Source organism: Littorina saxatilis, linkage group LG12 (genome assembly GCF_037325665.1).
Source record: "Littorina saxatilis isolate snail1 linkage group LG12, US_GU_Lsax_2.0, whole genome shotgun sequence".
Classification (NCBI taxonomy): Eukaryota; Metazoa; Mollusca; class Gastropoda; order Littorinimorpha; family Littorinidae; genus Littorina; species Littorina saxatilis.
This window is the reverse complement of record NC_090256.1, coordinates 22,432,659-22,439,025: the sequence shown is the minus strand read 5'-3', so window position 1 is coordinate 22,439,025 and position 6,367 is coordinate 22,432,659. Positions and strand designations below refer to the sequence as shown.

Sequence of the window (6,367 nt, the reverse complement as noted above, 5' to 3'; positions counted from 1 at the left end):
AGATGTACAATATATTGTTAAAATTCGCCCGTACGATCACGGCAGCATCGGTGGTCTAGTGGTAGAATACTCGCCTGCCACGCGGGTGACCCGGGTTCGATTCCCGGTCGATGCACGTAACTTTTTTTCTTTCTTTTTGGTACAGTTTCTTTCTGCCTATTTTACTACTTTTTACATTTAGTCAAGTTTTGTTTTTGATGCAGTTTGATTTCTTTGGAGTATCTTTCCCATTCAAAAGGGGACAACATCTGACGCTTTTCTTGTTTACTCTAGCTGTCCTGAACTTTGGGACACGAAACTCACTGTCGTCATCCCGAAAGCGGCAAGAGTTCGCAGTGCTTAGCAATAACATGTGTGCAGTCATTTGCAATTTCAAGTCAGTCTTGCCTTTGCGAGAAGCATGATGTTGGTCAGTACAACCGTGACAAACTCAGGTTTTGGCAGTTTTGACTAACTATCTTGCCGCTGCAGCCTATTTACACTTTTTCTAACACATTTTTATTTTTAAGTTGACACTGACTGACACCGACTGTGTGTGTGTGTGTGTGTGTGTGTGTGTGTATGTGTGTGCGTGTTTGTGTGTGTGTGTTCAAGTTTGTGTGTGTGTTCAAGTTGTGAGTGTGTGTGTGTGCGTGTACGCGCGCGTGTATGTGTGTGTGTGTGTGTATCAGTGTGGCGCGTGCGTGCATGCGTGCGTGTTTGTGTGTGTGTGTATGCCGTACGTGTGCCGGTCCGAGTCAGTGTGCCCAGTGTGTATGTGTGCGCGTTAGTGTGTGCAGTGGGTGCGTGCGTCAGTGTGTACATGCGTGTACGCGCACAACCGAGACCTTGAAGCAGTATAATTATGGTGCGTGATGCGCGCGAAAAAGATCCCGGCCACGTTCACAGCGAAAGTCTCAGGGCTTGGAAAACACGAAGACACGCATGCATCATGAGTCTCTCGTCACGTCTCCCGCGATTATCATGATCGTATTTCGATACTTTGACGAGACAAACCCAATGCTGGTGTGTCGAAGAAGACACTGAGCCACTGCGGGCTTATTCGAATCAAAGTATCACACCATATCTTCAACGTATTACCAATACCTGTCCCAATATAGACCAGTTGGTCTAAGAGGACGTTAAACCCTAATAGTCAGTCAGTCAGTCTGTGACGTGTGTGTGTGTGTGTGCTGTGTCAGTGTGACGTGTCACAGTTGAGTGTCACTGACGTGTGTGTGTGTGTGTGTGTGTGTGTGTGTGTGTGCTGTGTCAGTGTGACGTGTCACAGTTGAGTGTCACTGACGTGTGTGTTTGTGAGTGTGTGTGCCGTGTGTGTGTGTGTGTGTGTGTGTGTGTGCACGGTGTGTGTGTGCCGGCGTGCTGCGACGGTGCCACGTGCATGCACTAGCACTGATGCCGCCTTCGCGGTGCGTGCATGCGCCTGTCTGTCTGTCTGTCTGTCCCTTAAAAAAAACCAAGAAAGGTATATGTTGTTGGAACGTTTAATTATCGACAAAACAAAACGTTACGTTCACAGATATTTTGACCCAGCGGTCTTTTAAGTGCACAGACAAACAAACACTAATTTTACAGAAAGCTAATTAGCTCACAAAATGACGTTCAGCTGCTTGCAAGGAAGACACAAACTTTCTTGATTTTGGATTCTGAATTTTGGAACGTTGGCAGTCTATTTGTTTTTGGATGTCTGTCCCTTTGCCTCCCTAAACGTTAGGAAGGCCAAGGAACAGACATCCACATTGAAAAACAAAGAAACTAAAGTCAAATTCATCATCAGAAGACGTTTCCTGAATACACTAAGGTTTCTCTCAGAGAGACTGACAAGCTAACACTGAAGTTGAAGTGCATCCCCCGTCGAGGCCTTATTTTCCACTATGTGTAGCAAACCAATCATCAAGAGATGACGGTCACAAGTTGTAACCGACAGATGATGACAGAATTTCGCTATTTGGCATTCTTGTGATAATGATCTTTCCACGCAGACAAGAAACTTTCCACGCAGACAAGAAACTTGTCTTAATCCAGGAATAGATATATTCTGCAAACTATGCGTCAATACCACCACCACCCCCCCACACACACACTGACACACACACACACACTGACACACACACACACACACGCTCTTCTTTGTTTTCCGGCTGTTTTCTTTTTTGCAACCACGGGTTGATCCAAAGGTGAAGTCCACGAGTAGGGCCAGTAAAGGGGGCAAAGTTGAACCACCTAGGCAAGTTGCCAAATATGTTTTGCAATATTGGCAAGAACATAAGGCTTTGTATGTTACTGTTCTTGAACCTATGGGTAGACCAACTCGCATACAGAGCAAGAATTAAAAACAAACAAATTCAGAAGCAGGAAAATTAAATGAAAATGTCATTATTAAAGTTTAATTTAGCCGCCACATCGGGCAATTTGGACCACATGATGGTGCAAGTTGGACCACATGATGGCGCAATTTGGACCACATGATGGCACAATTTGGACCACATGATGGTGCAATGTGGATGTGGACCACAAGATGGTGCAAGTTGGACCAATAATAAAAACAAAGAAACAAACAAATGACAACACATTTGTAAACAACATTCAAAGATAACATAAAAGCATTACCCCGAATAATGTAGAATAGAACAAAAATCAATGTTGATCATTGGGATCTTTCTCAAAAAGGAAGTAGGCTATATACTGAGATTGAATTTTGACTCTTCAACCACAAGGCGTCTCCTGTGTTTGGTTGAGTCGATTGGTTGGAACAGGCATATGAAATTAGCATTGGAATTAAAAACTGTTGATAGCTGAACTGACTAAGAAGGCTGGTGACAAACTCTCGCTGTTTGGCAGTCTGTTCATAAATTGAATGTCTGTCAAAACATCAGAATTCTTTGAATCCAGAAATGAATATGTTGCAAACGATGAGTCAAGCGTTTTTCTTCACACGAGCAGTGTGAAGGCAAATGCCACTGCCGCCAAAGTTCAGTCAGTAAGTCTTCAGTCATTTACATACCGGCGTCTTAAGTGCCGGTTTGAGTCAATTGGCAGCGACAGCCATTCGATACAATCTAGCATAATTTGTATTGAGTTTCTCTTTGCTTATATTTTTAACTTTCGGAAGCTTTGGATGGTAAGATTAATTACTTCAGTATATAATATCTCCAATAATTGTAGATGAACGGAAGAAGCGGTCACTTAGTCACATTAACCATGTCAACGTTTGTCAAAACGGGCTGAATCAGTCACTAGAAGGTAAACCAGTATTACAATAATTAACAAGTCGCGTAAGGCGAAATTACTACATTTAGTCAAGCTGTGGAACTCACAGAATGAAACTGAACGTAGTCCGCCGCAAGTGCAAAAGGCAGTGAAAGTGACGAGCCTGTTTGGCGCGGTTTTGCGGTTGCGCTGTGCTTCATGGCACGCTTTACTTCGTTTTAACTTTCTGAGCGTGTTTTTAATCCAAACATATCATATCTATATGTTTTTTGGAATCAGGAACCGACAAGGAATAAGATGAAAGGGTTTTTAAATTGATTTGGAAAATTTAATTTTGATCATAATTTTTATATTTTTAATTTTCAGAGCTTGTTTTTAATCCAAATATAACATATTAATACGTTTCTGGAATCAGGAAATGATGAAGAATAAGATGAACGTAAATTTGGATCGTTTTATAAAAAAAAATTTTTTTTTTTACAATTTTCAGATTTTTAATGACCAAAGTCATTAATTAATTTTTAAGCCACCAAGCTGAAATGCAATACCGAAGTCCGGCCTTCGTCGAAGATTGCTTGGCCAACATTTCAATCAATTTGGTTGAACAAGAAGGGCGTGACAGTGCCGCCTCAACTTTCACGAAAAGCCGGATATGACGTCATCAAAGACATTTATCAAAAAAATGAAAAAAACGTTCGGGGATTTCATACCCAGGAACTCTCATGTCAATTTTCATAAAGATCGGTCCAGTAGTTTAGTCTGAATCGCTCTACACACACACACAGACACACTCACACACGCACACACGCACACACGCACATACACCACGACCCTCGTTTCGATTCCCCCTCGATGTTAAAATATTTAGTCAAAACTTGACTAAATATAAAAAGGAGGGAAATATCTTAAACTTAATTTTCACATACATGACACATGACTGACATCTCTCTCATTGTGTTAGGGTTGAAAGATCTGTTTAGCTACAGAATATAAACTATCAAACAGTTTCTGCAGAAAACCATTTTTATACATACAGGCTTCCATGTGCAATTTTACTACTCTAACAATGGACATTTTTATATATTGGAGATTCCTGTTTTACCTTTTCACAAAATAATGGATCAAAGTATACGTTGTGTGAAATTATAATTGTGGTTAAATTAACTTCATTGAGGTCATGACTGAACTAGTTTACATAATTATCATAGAGTTCGGACTGTTCTGTGTATGCACAGTACTGTGTATCTGCTTGAAACCTTAGCCTGACATTAGATGAACTATGAGTGAATGAGGCATGGCACACCTGCTTTAGCATTTAATGCTGTCCCACTTTCAATTAACCACAAGGCACAGAACGTACACGCCTACTCTGTAGCTGATGATGAATATTCGATGACCATAGCAACACGGGCGCAGCACGGTTGGCCTAGTGGTAAGGCGTCCGCTCCGTGATCGGGAGGTCGGTTTTTTTTGTTTTTTTTTTTTACAATTTTCAGATTTTTAATGACCAAAGTCATTAATTAATTTTTAAGCCACCAAGCTGAAATGCAATACCGAAGTCCGGCCTTCGTCGAAGATTGCTTGGCCAACATTTCAATCAATTTGATTGGAAAATGAGGGTGCATTGTGACAATGCCGCCTCAACTTTTACAAAAAGCCGGATATGACGCCATCAAAGACATTTATCGGAAAAAAGAAAAAAACGTCCGGGGATATCATTCCCAGGAACTCTCATGTCAAATTTCATAAAGATCGGTCCAGTAGTTTGGTCTGAATCGCTCTACACACACACACGCACAGACACACACACACACACATACACCACGACCCTCGTCTCGATTCCCCCTCTACGTTAAAACATGTAGTCAAAACTTGACTAAATGTAAAAACTACTATACTTTCTTTCTTTTCTTTATTTGGTGTTTAACGTCGTTTCAACAACCACGAAGGTTATATCGCGACGGGGAAAAGCTCCAGGGGCTTGCAACGTAGTACAATTTATCCTACATACGTGAGAGAGACACCCGTGAGATAATAATCGTTCAAATCACACGTGTGTATATCATGTAAATGAGGTCATGTCAAGCAAGTCTGGCAGGGACCTGTTATTCCACTGCTTATGATGCCAAAGTCACCGAGACAAACGTCATTATAGAAACAAAACTTGCGCTCGCTAATTACCCTCGATGAATCTTTAGAACTAACACGTCACGCCACACTTTCAGAGTGACGTTTCTTTGCTTTGACGTAATAGATTGCACGAGGCTTTAGAAGAGATCGAGGTTCCAAAACAAGCGTCTTCAATTTAGCTGCCTCGTCGGCAAGACATTTTCAGTCAAATACACGTAAGTACAGTATGTAGGATAAACAGAATACTACATGGCTTGCTGTGTCGTACCAGATTTACACCCGTTGCTTTTTCAAATAGTGAACAGCTCGCTTTCGCTCGCAGTTCAATATCTCAAATCTGGTACGACACAGCAAGCCATAATTATGTAGTATTCTCTATGTATTACCTTACTGGGAGAATGCAAGTTTCCAGTACAAAGGACTAACATTTCTCACAAACTGCTTGACTAAAATCTTTACAAAAATTGACTATATTCTATACAAGAAACACTTAACAAGGGTAAAAAGAGAAACAGAATCCGTTAGTCGCCTCTTACGACATGCTGGGGAGCATCGGGTAAATTCTTCCCCCTAACCCGCGGGGGGTAAAAACTACTATACGTAACACACACACACACACACACACACACACACACACACACACACACACACACACACACAGGCACCCGCCGCACAATCATGCACTGGCACACCGGCTGACACACACACACACGCACACGCGTTAGCTGAACCAGAGACATAGATAGCCTCAATGTATGTCTCTGGCTGAACTATGTCATCCTCGATGATAATCATCATTTCCTGGGCCTATACTGTAAGCAATGTAAATGATGGGAAAGAAACACGGTATGTCAAGTTTGACACCAATAATAATCAGCGCAGACTTAATCACAGTTCATTTACAATCTAGTTCATAAAAACCAATCATGGCTTCAAGTCAAGTACCTGTGCTCTACCAAACAAAGTCATTATAGTTGACAGTACAACACCACAATCTAGTGTCAATGCTCGAGCGGCTATGCTGTGA

General features: G+C 41.6%; 1 non-coding gene across 1 annotated transcript; it reads left to right on the top strand.

Moving 5' to 3' along the window:
* Positions 1-44: 44 nt before the first annotated feature.
* Positions 45-115, top strand: Trnag-gcc (transfer RNA glycine (anticodon GCC)). The gene has a single exon. It is a non-coding gene; the product is annotated as a tRNA-Gly (tRNA).
* Positions 116-6,367: the final 6,252 nt, after the last annotated feature.